This window comes from Nuphar pumila, chromosome 13, assembly GCF_984573655.1.
Source record: "Nuphar pumila chromosome 13, dmNupPumi1.hap1.1, whole genome shotgun sequence".
In the NCBI taxonomy this organism is placed as follows: domain Eukaryota; kingdom Viridiplantae; phylum Streptophyta; class Magnoliopsida; order Nymphaeales; family Nymphaeaceae; genus Nuphar; species Nuphar pumila.
The window spans coordinates 90,590,462-90,605,079 of NC_143261.1; the positions used below are offsets into that span (position 1 = coordinate 90,590,462).

At 36.8% G+C, this 14,618-nt stretch overlaps 1 pseudogene; it reads right to left on the reverse strand.

Annotated features, from left to right (window-relative positions):
* Positions 1-4,710: 4,710 nt before the first annotated feature.
* LOC149819129 (non-specific phospholipase C2-like) lies at positions 4,711-14,323 on the reverse strand (annotated as a pseudogene).
* Positions 14,324-14,618: the final 295 nt, after the last annotated feature.

A 14,618-nucleotide genomic window follows, 5' to 3' on the forward strand; every position in this document is an offset into this window, starting at 1 on the left:
GGGTGTCTTTGGATTCATACCTACCAATAAAAAGATTCCATGGGAAATAGGAAGGCCATATGTGAAAAAATACACATGTAAATCCATTCAAGGGTGTATGCATGGATCATCTTTTTATTGAAATGTGTATCTAAAAATTTCGGTATGAATTTCTAATAGACAATGATACGAGATTTTCTTGATGATTGTACGAGTTTCTGAAAATTACATCACATCATTTGTGACAAAAGAAATGCTAAGAAAAGCAAAAACACTAAAAATCAAAATATTAACTAAGTTTATTATGTATATCTATAGCAATGGGCCAATATCTTCAGCAACATATAACAGCAAAATATTAAAAGTAATATATTTTAAGACAATAACTAAATAAAGAAAAATCATAGAACAATCTCAAGCTGATGATGTATGGGCTGCCTCTCGTAGGAATTTATGAAAAGTATATGCAAGTATGAGAATGATCTCTTGCATGTCTTCTCAAATCTCAATCATGAAATTGATATAAAAAGTACAAAAATCATAGTTAGATTAAAGAAAAAGAAATAACCTCCCGTAATAGCCTCAATGGAAGTGATAAGACTGCTCATGGTTTCAATGAAAGTAAGCTAGATCTACACATAAGAAAGATATAAAAAAGGCTGAGGTCCTATTATCCCATGTCTTACTTTATTTGAGAGAGATTCAATGATACAATTATTTTCACGACCGTAGATAAAACTAAGTTTGATATTGGTTTCAAAGATGAATGCATTTCAAAGTTTTTTGTTGTTCGTGAAACTAGTTTCACTGTTTTTTTTTTTAACTCATGAATGGTTTCTGTGGAACTATGGTATGAATTTACATAGTAAAAGCATGGTCAACATGAAAAGAAACTCGTGATAACTATGACCTCTAAAGGAAAATGGAGTTCAAATATTTGTTTCATCTTCATACATAGATGATGGGTTTCATATGTGAACCCTCATTTTCATGTGTAAATTGGGTGAAAATGACAAGTGGCATTTATTACATGCGACCAGGGTGGATCACCCTTTGCCACGAGTGAAATGGGTTTCTCTGCCATTTATTAAGTGGGCCCTACCACCTAAATCCTGTTAGAAAAAGTTTCAAAATATAGCTTATTTGTAAAGTTTTAGTGATTTAGTGTTTCCTACCAAAAGTGCTTTGAAAATGTTTAGTCACGTATCTAAGACAAATATTTCTTGTGGTTTAAATAGAGTGTTTGTTCTCTATTCTTTACTTTGGTAAACCTTATGTGTTAGGTTGACTTGTGGGCATTGATGCGCTTCGTACAGAAACTGATGTACCATTCGTGCACACACGCGTGTGCGCGCAAAGGTGCTTGAGGCGCAATGTGGTGTTTTGATGGCTCGCTTTGAAGTGCTGAGGTCTGCTTTGACCAAGCCATTTTTTGACTTTTCATTTTTTGAAAGGTCTGGCCGTTTGAAATACTTTAAAATGCATTTATAGGGCATTGAAACTGTTGGATGGTTTTCGAGGTCCTTGATCGTTATTCAAAGGCGAGTGACCGTTTAGGGTCATTTTCGTTCAATTTTCAAACCGTTGGATTTATGACCTTTAATCTCATTTATTACAAAACATTTTGGCCTTTCTAAAGTGTATAAATTTCTTCATTTTTTGTCTTTTAGATCATCAAATTTTTTTATTCTCAAGCTTTCTCTTTTTATTCTTTTGTTCTCGATTTGGCTTGTCAAGTTCAAGTGTGAGAGAGGTCACCTGATCTTGCGAAGCAGTGACTCTCTTGAGGTTCAAGCCTAGTTGTATTCTAGAAACTTAGTCGTAACAAACCCTTTTCGCATCTTCAAAATTTCTGAAGTGGGGTAATTGAAGTTCTAAAGATAGCGATCTTAAGAATGTGCTTCTAGGCTTGGGATCTCGATTTTCCTAAATCTTATTTTTGATCACCGATTGTTTCAACAAATCCCACAATGGTGTTCATTTTACCTTTGGTGAAACAGAGGGCCTCTTTCTTGTGAAAGAGACATGGTCGTTTTCATAGGAAGTGAGTGAAACAAATGCTCCCTAAGGATTTAGCAACAATCTAATGAAATGGATTCCAAATCCACTAAGTTCCTCAAAATCCAAACACATTATTTAGACATTAGAAAGCAAGCATCATGTTTGCAATCCTAAGAAAAGTTGGAGAAAGTTGAAACCATTGAGAACTTTCCCAAAAAAACAACTCTTTCTCGTAACGGGTTTCATTCTACTAACATTGCATTTGCGATGCATGTATTTCTGACCCAACTCCCCAAGATCGGGTCACAGATTTGCAAATCCATATTGAACAATGAATCTAAGATCATAAAAAGTCGGTCTCACTTGACCCATCCTACTAAGCCAACCATACCAAGAGCCAGTCCAAGGCCAAATCTCATACTTATGGACACTACAAGAAAAATGCTAATTAGCGATGGAACTTTGCGATAAAATTTTTTTGTCGCAAATTTACGACGGATTAGCGAGAGAAAAACATCTGTCGCTAACATTCAAAATATTTATGAAATTAGCGACAGACAAAATTTTGTCGCTAATTTGTCGCTACTTAGCGACAAATTAGCAACTGAAAAACTACAACGCAAAACCCATCACACGTAGCTACAAATTTGATGACGAAATATTGCCCATCGCTATTTAGCGACGACATTGGAGACGAAAATATTTTGTCGCAAATTGTCGATGTAAAACCCCCATCTAGGGCACGAAATCGATCTCTTCCTGTCTCTCTCTCTCTCTCTCATCTGCGCTGCTCGCCCCATCCAAAGTTGTGCTTGTTGGTCATGGCCTCGACAACCTATCGCTATCCGGCGACCGCCCGACCACCTCCCTCTCTCCGGCGACTGCACCGACCACCTGTCGCTCTCCGGCGACTGCCCCCCTTTCAGTCTCCGGTGACAGCCTCCTCCCTCTTTGGACGCCTGCTATCCGGTGACAGCCCCGACCACCTCTCGCTCTCCCTCTTTCACCTCCCACTCTCTGGTGACCCTCCCTTTTTCACCTCCCGCTCTCCAGTGACGGGCCTCAAACGCTACGACGTTGGGATTTTAGGTGAACGATCTTTCGATTTCACAATTTCTAGATGTTTATATTGTTTATGAAAATTTCTGCATTTCGTTTGTTTGTTCTGATGCAAAGATCGTGCTTTTAGTTTCTCTTACTTCTCTAGCTGAATCTTTCAGTCGCGTTCTTGTTTTTGTTTTTCCTATTTTTTTTTGTTTAGAAAGCTTTGTTGAACGAGTAAGCTTCTGATTCTAGTTCTGGAAGTTTCAGACTACTCGGTTCATTTAATTAGAGAAATCGAGAGTTCTAGTTTCCAATTTTTTAGAATTTTTTGCTAGAGCAATCGTGCTTTTTATTTTCTTCGTGGTTTTACTTCTTACCTTTATTTTTATCTAAGAAATTGAATAAATCCTTTCAATTTCGTGAACATATATAACAAGGTTGTTTCTTGTTCTTGAGTCTAAAAATTTCTGCCAAACTATCGCCCTAAGTTTTCTTCTTCTTGCTTCTGTAATAGTATCTGGAAATTTGTTTCTTTTTATAGTAAAACTGACGTAGATAAATTCTAGATCTTGTGACTTTAAATTTTTGTGTAGATTTGTTTACTTGACTCGATCAATCTTGCTTTTATATATTCCACCTCTGTGAATTTTTGGTTGATTTTTTTGAAAATCTCAACTGAGTGTCGGAACCTAGAGCCTCTTATTATATTAAAGTAAGCATAATTACAAAATTATGCTATAAAGAATTTCTAGTCGATTTTTCTAAAAAAAAAAACTTGTGGGATTTCTAAATCTGGAGGTTCTATCACTTTGTTGCATGCGTTGTGCACATCCATATAGCAACATCGCAATCAATTTATTGTTGACTTTTTGCTACTTTGCCTCTGAATAAATAAACATTTTTTAGATTTTTTTTCAAAAGAAATTTGAATTGATTATCTCTTGTGACACGTTAAAACTGCAATCTTATTGAATAAACTTTGACTTTCATATTCTTCAACCATAGCTGGATTCATATTGTTGGCACATGAGTTAGTGGGAAGCGATTGAGACAGAAATAGAAAAGTCATTGGTTAAATTCACATGTGAGTTAGTGGCACGTGAGTTAAAATTTTTAATTTGTTTGGTAGAAATATATTTTTTTCCTTCTAGCACTGCAATTATAATAGTTTGCAATGTTTGATGTGTAATTATAACATTGTTATTTGTTAGAATATGATTCGTGGAGGTCACAGTGGTCGAGGACCAAGTGAAAGCCGTGGGACATCATTAGGTAAATATTTTTGTGTTATATTTAAATATAGACATTCATTATATTTTTGCTTATAAACATTGTTGTTAATCGTTTTTGTAGGATCCCAGTTCAGTGAGAGGTAGTCTCAGCCTTCGTCTTCACACAATGCTTTGATAGGTATATCATTTAAATAATCGTATACTTGATTAGTATACTTAATTGTATACTCCTAGGCAATGGTATCCCATTAGCTTATTAATGAAACAATTAATAGAACAATCATTGATCAATAATAACCCATTCAAAATAAGATATCATGGCTATAAAACTAAGTTCATTTAAGGACACATGATATCATAGTGGCGCCATCCTAGAGTTCTACATAAACTTTTTAATATTATAATGCACAAACTTGATTTGGTTCAATAAGTACAATGGTATTGACAATGCAGTTCATGCTAATCAAATAAAGAACAAATTACTGAAGATCATCCAATGGAGGAAGGAGAAACCCAAGCTTTCAAACAGAGAACATAAGCAAACTAAGAATGGTTGCATGCCAGGCAAGCAAACATTTTGTTGATGAATGATTTTGATCTTGGACTCTTTGGAAAGTCGACGTCGACGATTTCCGATTCGTCCATTCCGTTTCTCCGGCAGTGCTCGCAAGCTTCTAAGAACACCTTGAAGGCCCCATGGACATATTCAGCAGCTTGTGCAACAGTCATGTCCTCTACTAGCTTATCAGGATAAGTATGCTTCTTATGGTCACCGTTCAGTTGGGCTGCCAATTGCACCAACTCTTGCTGGAACTCACTCAGTTTTGCATCTTCTTTGGCTTCTTCCCTTCTTAATTTTTCTGGCACTGGAAGTGTAACTGGACAAAGTGGAGATGATAAACATTTGCATCCATCTGTTGAAACTCGTATTTTTAACTTATTTGAGCTTCGAAATTATCCTACCACACATTTTCAGAAATCTCACATCTACTCTTGGAACAAGTTTTTTCTTCTTTACTAGGACTTTTAATATACACAAGTCTTGAAAACTGTTGAATCCCTTTGATTTCAAATGTCTGTCATGAACTATGTTACAGAGATACATGAACAGGACACGTGATGCGGGTTCGGTTCACAACAGACTCAAAATAGCGTGTCCCTGTGTCATAGGTTACAAATGTGATTCTTCAGAGTCTCTTTAAATTCTAACCCCATGACTATCATAATATATGGCTGTCAGCTTAATTTACAAAATTTTTGACATTATTTATTTATTGTCACAGAAGCTTCTTCTCTGAGAAGAAATAGATATCTCCCTCGTACTGTCCATGACTTTTAAGTAATAATAGGTTAGAACCATCACCTTTTTAAAATTAATAACAGGTTAGAATCATTACTTTTAATTTGAAGTGTTATGATAAAGAAACACTTGGCACATTAATTCATAATAGACAAGTTAATTTTGGTATCAGCACAAATTAAAGAATGTGATCTCTATAGGAGACCAAAAGCCAAAGGTGAGCTTATTTCATACGATGAGTGGGTCGGGTTTGACCTAGATCCAACTTGTACCAAACTCTTAGAGGTTTAGGGTTTGGTGATAAATAAGAAGGCCGGATTAGAATCTGTTTGGGACCTGAAGGGTCCGATTAATATATGGAGACGGGTATGGTTTATGACATTTCTTATCAGACCTGGGCCCGATCCGAGTTTTGATTAAGATATGTAATTTTTCAATGTAAAAGTGATAGAAAAATAATATTTTACCAGGCATGGTCCGATCTGGTTCATGTAATCCTTATAGAATCCGGGTAAGGTTTCTCTTATGGTGGGTTCAATTGGACCTGGATCTGAACCAAGTACCATCATCTCAAATCAGGTTTGGGTCTTATTCTACCTGAGTCTGAACCAAAACCGACCTGTTGACACCGTTAACTATGAGCCTCCTTAAATCATCCTAAGTAAGGATTTAAACAGGTCGGATATGGGGCTTGTGCTTGAACCAACGTCTTAACCTACTTTTGAGTTTTGATGGCCAGATTTGGATCGGAAAGCAAACTCGTGGATCCAGTTATGATCTGAGACCCTGTGGTATTAGATGTACTTAAAATGGGTAAAATCTACATATAGGTTTTCATGTGGAAAATCTCTTGTTAGACCCCCTTATAAAATAAAATCTTGTTAGACCGGCCTGATTCATACCTAGATCTAATCATATTTGTTACCCATTCTGACCTGAACCTCTCTAGATCCAACTATATCTTTTCCAAACTCATATTGATTCAGACATGTTATATTCATTTCCAACAATAACGGTTGGATCTGATTGACTGAATCAAAATCAATCCTAACTGCTTCATTCAGTAAACTTGGTAAAATTTTATTACATGAGTTTCAATAATATATATATATATATATATATATTAACTAAAATATGAGAACTAGAAATGTGAGTATTTCCAATATTTGTTTTGCAAATCTAACCATGTGGATGTGCATGGCGTGGTGAATTTGCTAGGAATCAACCATTGGATAATGTATTTTCGATGAAAAATGTGATTTTTGAATGCTTGAATATTTATAAAGATTATGAGTCATTGATTTTTAAACCTTAAAAGAAATCACATTTATGCATCAAAACGGGATGATTTAAGATCAGGTTCTTATAACTCCAATCATGTAGATGACATCCGTAGGGTTAGATTCAAGAGAAAAGAACAAAATAATCATAAAAATAATGGTTCACACGTTAGTTCTCATATTCTAGTGATTATATATATATATATATATATATATATATATATATATATATATATAGAGAGAGAGAGAGAGAGAGAGAGAGAGAGAGAAAAATGTGTAAGTGCGCAGCTACGGGCGGGATGACACTGAGTGTCCATCGCACAGTGCCATGGATGCTCAGCATTTTTTTTTCCGCCAAACAACTTTTAGTAGTAACAAAAGTCGCCGCTAAATGTACCTGCGAGGATTTTTAGCAGTGACAAAAATTGTTGAGCGTACATCGTGCGGTGTGATGAATGCTCGGCGTCATCCCATTTTTCGTTGCGCTTCTAATGATTGTGCAGCTACCACCTACTATATATATATATATATATATATATATATATATATATATATATAAAAGGGCATAAGAGGATATAATGAATCTTGAAGGTACCCACAGCCATGGCTTATAATTTCTGTATGGAAGCAACATATCGGATAGGAGGAAATATTCCAAACTAGCATCAACAAACCAAAGAGCATCTCGTTTGTAAAATGTAACTTTCATGGGAAAGTGATGAGCTAGCAATCCTTTTCTTTTTCTTTCCCACCACAAATGAAACACATCAAATCATTATCGTCATAGTGGGAAAGTGCCATGCTGGAAAAAGATAACCAATCGGTAGAGCGAACCTTATTGTTCCAGTGGCATGATTTCTCAACCACTTAGATCGCTGATCCTATGTAACGAACATCTACAATATTTTGAAAAATACCACAATTTTAATATGATATTTCCAAGATCTGTTATAATCTTTAAAAAACTCGCTATATTATTTTAAAATTCACCTGTTTTGAAAATATCATCACGATATTGATGCGATAAATAATTTCTTTCACTGGTACATTTATCTTACAAATTCTTTGTATTTTACATCATTTTTATATTTTGACATTTTTGTGTAGTCAATATTCTCGAGAATTTCCATAAAAACAAAATTTTCAAATAGTAGTGAGATTTTCCCTTGTCAAAATTTTGCTGATATCAAGATTTATGACATGGATTCCAAGTTAAGTACGCATCTCTGGTAGTTGAATGGGAAAAAAAAACTCTGGTGGTTGGGTTAAGCTTTTCTAAAACGTTAAAAAAACCATCACTTACCTGATCCCATGAACAGGTCCATGGAAAACAAACTTTTTCATTAATTATATGAGTCAAAGATATGATTACCCTAAACTTAAACCCCTCAACCCTAAACCAAACAACTTTCAAGTAATTCATTCAAGCAGAGGCATATTTGAAGAGGAGGACAAAAATCTTTACCTGGACAATCAGTTCTTGGAGTTGTTCTGGTGAGTAGAATGTTCTCGAAGGTTCCAGCCCATGCATCTCGCTTGGTTAAAAAGTCCTTGAGATTGAAGATCTTCTTGACTGTAGCAGGGATTGAAGAGTGCTCGAACTCTGAGGATGGGTATGGGCCAGAAGGCCCATGAACAACTGCATGCACCAACAATAATTTGACTCCAAAATTTAGTTGACTTCAATAATAAATTATCGCGAAGTTAAATGGTGTCCCCCCGTTTGGCAGCGAGTCAAGAACATCTCTCTCACTCAATCTAACTCTATGGAATCACATATTTGCGTCGTGTTTGGTTGAAATAAAATCAAGTAGTGAAATTTTGGTGGGGGGACTCTGCATGTTTGGTAGGAGCTGTTAGTTGGGAACGCGGGCAGGTTATATGTTTCCCCAGGAACACGCACTGTAGATGTACGGCGGTGTAAGGCTTCTTTGTAATGAGCACCACGCGGCGCTCAGTGGAGACCCGGAACATATAGGGGTGCACCCTCAACATCCTCTCGTTGGGAACCGGTGGGTCTGCCTAACCCCAGCTTGTCTGTCAAAATTTTTTTTTTTCTTCATGAGCCATTGATTTTTATGCCCTTGAAAATCTTGTTGATTAGACAGATTAGACTGGGAGCACACGGAGGCACATCAAAACTGGGGAATAAAATATGTTTTCTTTAGAGAATTTTTCAAACAACACACCTAAAGTTCGGGCAACATAAGTTTTAGAGAATTAAAATATTTTTTTTACCACAAGACGAGTTAAGAGAGTTAATTTACTAGTTAACCATTCAAAGACTCCTTTCTTTTTTTAAGGTGCATTTTTTAAATTATGATATTGAAAGTAAAATGATAATTTCACTTCACATTTAACAGCAAACTTGACGGTAGTAAACTCATAGGCCCTTTTAATTAACCACAATATTTATTAGGTGCATCTTTAAAAAAAAATCAAAACTCAAGTACTTTTTATTATTAATGCCCAAACTTTAGGTATGTTTTTGAAATTTTCCGTTCTTTTTTTTTTAACAGTGCTTATCATAATAAATCATGATCGAATTCCAAAGTTTATTACCTTCATAAACATAAACTAGTTCTCTTTAATTATTCTCAAAAGAAAAATGAAAGCATCTTCTTACCTTTCTGTTCATGCTCTTCTTTTTGGTGGGCCAAAGAGAACAAGTTCTGTTCCTATCCATCTTGAAAAGATTGATTTGCTAAGTGAAGGTATTATAGCTTGTAAACCACTCCAAAGTTGAATAATGGGAAATCCTAAACTAAGGTTTCAACCTTTTTTTTCAGTAAGGGACAAGAAAGAAAAAATCGAGAAAATGCAAAAAAAAAAAAACAGTGCAAACAAACTTTTTTGGTTTTCCAGTAAAACTGAGATTAAAAGATGGAAATCAAAAACGCCAAAAAGAAAAAAAGTGAACACAAGCATTGTTTTTCCCAAACATAACAATTAGTTAGAAGCATACAAACACCACATGGTTTCCTTTTCCTTCTTGATATTAGGCTGTTCTCATTTGGACAACATGTGAAACAGAATCACGTTCACGAACTATTCTTGTGAATATAACGGAATTCATAAACTTGGTCATATTTACATGGTCTCAAACGCACCTGACTAAGTGGGAAATCATGCATACAAAGAGCACATGATTTCATTTCTCCTTGACATCAGGCTTCATTTGGATATCATGTGAAACAGAATCACGTTTATGAACTATTTCTGTGAATATGATGGAATTCACGAACTTGGGCACGTTTACATGGCCCCAAACGCACCTTAAATTCTGACCAAGTAGGAAAAGACAAGTTTTTCACATCACAAGCTAAGGTTGGCCTGCCAGCCTATATATTGCTCTATCCTGAGATACCCAAAATCAAATTAAGCCAGGAAACCAACCTACATTACTAGCTGATTAATATAGTAGGCATACCAAACATTGAGTACTATCCAGGGACCAAAATACACATAGGTATACAATTATAGAATATGGATGACTCATTGATGAGTCGTATGGGTTGTGTACACCAACCTTTTGCCTAGCACAACTTGTTTGACAATCCTAGCTACCAGAAAAGTTGAAATCCTGAACTTACCAGTTCCCTTTTCGATCCACGGCGAGATCATGATCGTAGGAACACGAACTCCGAGCCGGTCGAACCGGAAATTAAATGGTTCTGGCCCAACGATATCATCTGGGCTTGGCACGCTGCGAACAGGTGTGGGGACATGATCATAGAACCCACCATGCTCATCATAGGTGATAATGAAAAGGATTTCGTTCCACTGAGGGCTTGCTCTAAGCGCTTCATACACCTCCTTCACAAACTTCTGCCCCTCCGCTACATCTTGAGAAGGGTGGTCATCATTTCCAGGCAAGATTTTCAAATCAAAGTATCTCTGCTCAACCACAACATAGTTTGGTAGCTTCCCCTCTTTACAGTGCCTCTTGAAACTCAAATCATATTGATGAAACTTTGGTATGTACATCAATTTCCTAAGGTTTCTATAGAAAAGGGTCGAAGGGGGGTACTGGTAGTAGATCCCAAAGTCAAATCCAGCTTGGTCCAGTGATTCAAAAATTGTTCGTTGCGGGTAGCCCTTGACCAACTTCTTGGTCTCATTGCTCGTCGCACCGTGTGACGTCGCCGAGTGCACATACAACCGGTTCGGCTGCGTCGATGCGGGCACGGACGCAAACCACTGGTCGAAGACAGCAAATTCCGAGACGAGGGTCTTGTAGACAGGAACCTTTATGGGGAGGAACCCGTTCAACACCGTCTCCGACATGCCCTTCTGTATGGACTCGGCTTGTTGGGCAAACCCGTTCATCGGGGGCGGCTCAGCCGAGACATTGGTGGAGTTGCCGAAGATCTGCTCCCTAATGGCTTGGAAGAAGTGGCCGGGGTCCGGGTCGACATACACAGACCGGTTTCCGAAGTAGACCCTAGCTGAGTCGGGCTGGGTTGTGGAAAGTGGGTTCCATTCTTGGCCTGTGACCCCGTTGATCTCTGGGTTCAGTGACTTCATCCATCCCAGCATGTGGTCGAAGGACCTGTTTTCTTGGACCAGGACAACAATGGTCTTTATGGGAAAGTGAGGGAAAATTTCGGTAGACATTGTTTTCAGGCTTCTCTCTGTTTTCTGCTAGAAACTGATGAAGGTGAGTGGCTTTTAAGGTTGGTTCCTTGACACACAATAACACGCATTGTGGGACCCAAGTACACAGCATATTCTTGGATAAACCCTAACCCAGGCTTGCTGCATTCAGTTAAAGGTGCAAGGCATTTAAAAATAATTAGTATATCTTCGAAATTGGTATATGAAAGTTGACTGTAGACCATAATTTATCTCAACAAAACTATATGAAACACTATATAGGAATTACGTCACTTGATCTGCATTTTCATAAATGTGTGGGTCCCACAAACCGTAATGATTTTACATTACACAAGTCTATCTGGCTATGGATATTGGATATATATATATATATATATATATATATATATATATATATATATATATATATATATATATATATATATATATATAAAAGGCAAGCTGGGTTTAGGCAGACCCCTACCAGTTATACAACTATACCATTGGGTGTTTTGAACCTGCAACGGTGACGTGCTGCTCCTACCAGACAAGTGGAGCCCCCGTTGGTATATTAAACCAGACATGAAGCGTTTAGAGGCACATGCAGTAGTGGATTTTAGAACTCATTCTCACATGCAGTACTCGTCCATTGATGCCCTGTCTGTTCCTGTTCCTCTTCAGGCAGTTCTCATGAAAACGTGCTGCGTTGGTATCTTTTTCTCATCACAAGTAAAAGAAACATCCAAACATCTGTCTCTCTCCATGTGAAACTACTTTCATGCTTTCCCTCCATGTGAACTAACTTTCATGGGAAAGCTGAGCTTGCAGGACTTTCAGAAACAAGTGCCCTTTTCCAAGAAAGTCTTCCCTTTCATGAGAATGAAACAAACGGGCCCTTAACGTTGGTGTTCAGCTGGATCAGCCACCGTTAATATGGGCTTGAAGCAAGGTCTATAAAGCCACCAAAAATATGATTGGCATAAGGCCAAGCAAACTAAGGTGCAAAAGCCCAGATTTAGACATTAACTAAATTGACAATGGTGAGGAAAATTTAGAAACTAAAGCAGATTTTTAGGTTGGGAAATTGATATCCATTATAGAGAAGCTGGGATCCTATCTTCTCTTATGTCATATCGTATATCACATTCATAATAAGGTAATGACACGCATCCCAATGATGATTTCAAGGGGATACCATAACATAACTGGAAGAGATTGGTTGAGAATTTTTTATCCCGTGTGAATGGAAACTAGCTTCATCTTGATCCAAAAATATGTCAAATCTTTTCCATAGTCACAATTCTCAGCCAAGTAAAACCTTGCTATAAAGGGCATGTTTGCTTTGGTCACAGGTAAGATGAACAATCACAGTTAAAGTTAAGAAAGTTGAAGCTATGATTTTTGGTCACAAGGTCAATCTCCTGACCAACTTTCATAAGATTCACGGCAAAAACAATCACAACTACTTTTCTCACGTTTCACTAACCTTGAGAAAGCGTTGAAATTGTGATTTACAATCACAAGTTCTTGAGAAAATCCAAGAATCATAGGGCATCACAGACATGCCCAAAGTGGATAATGTTTGTGTTTCTCCAAAGGCATCTAAAAAATCTTGGTATATTTATGGTTAAAATATAAGAAAAATCATTTAATGTTTGTGAAAATATTAAAAACTTAAAAGACTAAAATTGCAATAATATCATAATCAAGTCACATATTTTCACAATATATTGGAAATGGGCATGATTACTTAAAAAGTTATATTTTCAAGATTTGTATGGCCTGTCAAAATATGGCAAACCTGGCAATGAGATTGTCAAAATCTTGGTGATACTTGTTGTAACTTTAATTTGTTGTTTTATACTTATATGCCCTAAAAAAGTTATTCGGAAACAGCTATAATTGTTTGGTTTTTTGTCCAAAGACTAAACCCAGATACTCAGGTGGGTTAGCTTAAGGGATTCAAGTTTAATGACACCGTCAGCTTGATATTTGGGGCTTGTTTGGTCGTAAATCCAGAAATTTAGTTTTCTAGTTTTTTACTTTCCAAACTTTTAAAACTTCAGGTTTTTTAAATTCTGGATAAATGCAGTGTTTGTATGTACATAAGAATCTGAAAATATATCCAGAATTTAATTTTTGTTTTGTTTGGATGGTTTAATTGAAATTTGAGGATCTCTCTCTCTCTCTCTCTCTCTCTCTCTCTCTCTCTCTCTCTCTCTCTCTCTCTCTATATATATATATATATATATATATATATATATATATATATATATATATATATATATATATATATATATATATATATATATTGGTGCTTTGGAACCAAGAAATCTGCGTGATCATTGTTTTCTAATTGCAAAAAACTTGCAAAAATAGTACATAAACAATCTTTGTTTTCTAATTGCAAGAAACTTGCAAAAATAGTACATAACAGAAGACTTGTGTGGATTAAGTGATTATGCAGTCTTTGGCACTTGGTAGGTAGGGATGATGCTGTCGGGCAGACTGAGTTGCGTTTCATCACCTGAATACATAAACAAGATTATCTATGATGAGATGACACATATGGACGAAGAAGATTTCATATTGCACAATGCAGGCTTCCATTTGTGATACCAACATCCTAACCGTCCATTGGGAACAGGGACGGTTGTGATCCATGGATAACGAGGATGTTAGAGAACAAACGAGTGATCATTTTGGCAGATGCACCTGATCCACTCTCTAGAGGGGTCCAAGGAAACCTTCAAGGCGACCTCACATCTTCTACGGAAACAAGATTACCATTACATACGTGAAAGCAAGTATTGGCAGTGACGTGAAGCATTGAAGGAACTTGGAACTTTTGAGTGCAAAACGAACTAACAAACAAAAAAAAGTAGGACGTTTTAGGTGGTGATGTGATGAAAGAATAGTAGAGGTGTCAATTAGTGGTGGCAAAATCTGACCCGACCCGCCAACCCACTTCTTAGCCGGGTTAGGGTTTGGCTTAAACGGGTTCGTGTCGTAATGCCTGACCTTGTGGCACTGAACATGATACTACATGGTCTGTCATGCCTGACCTTGTGGCAATAGATACCTCTAGAGGGTTAATTTAGAATGATGGTCATCCTATCAGCCCGATAACATTTACAAATTGGCCCTACCAGATGAGCGGAGCCCTGGTGTGACAGTGGTATGCAC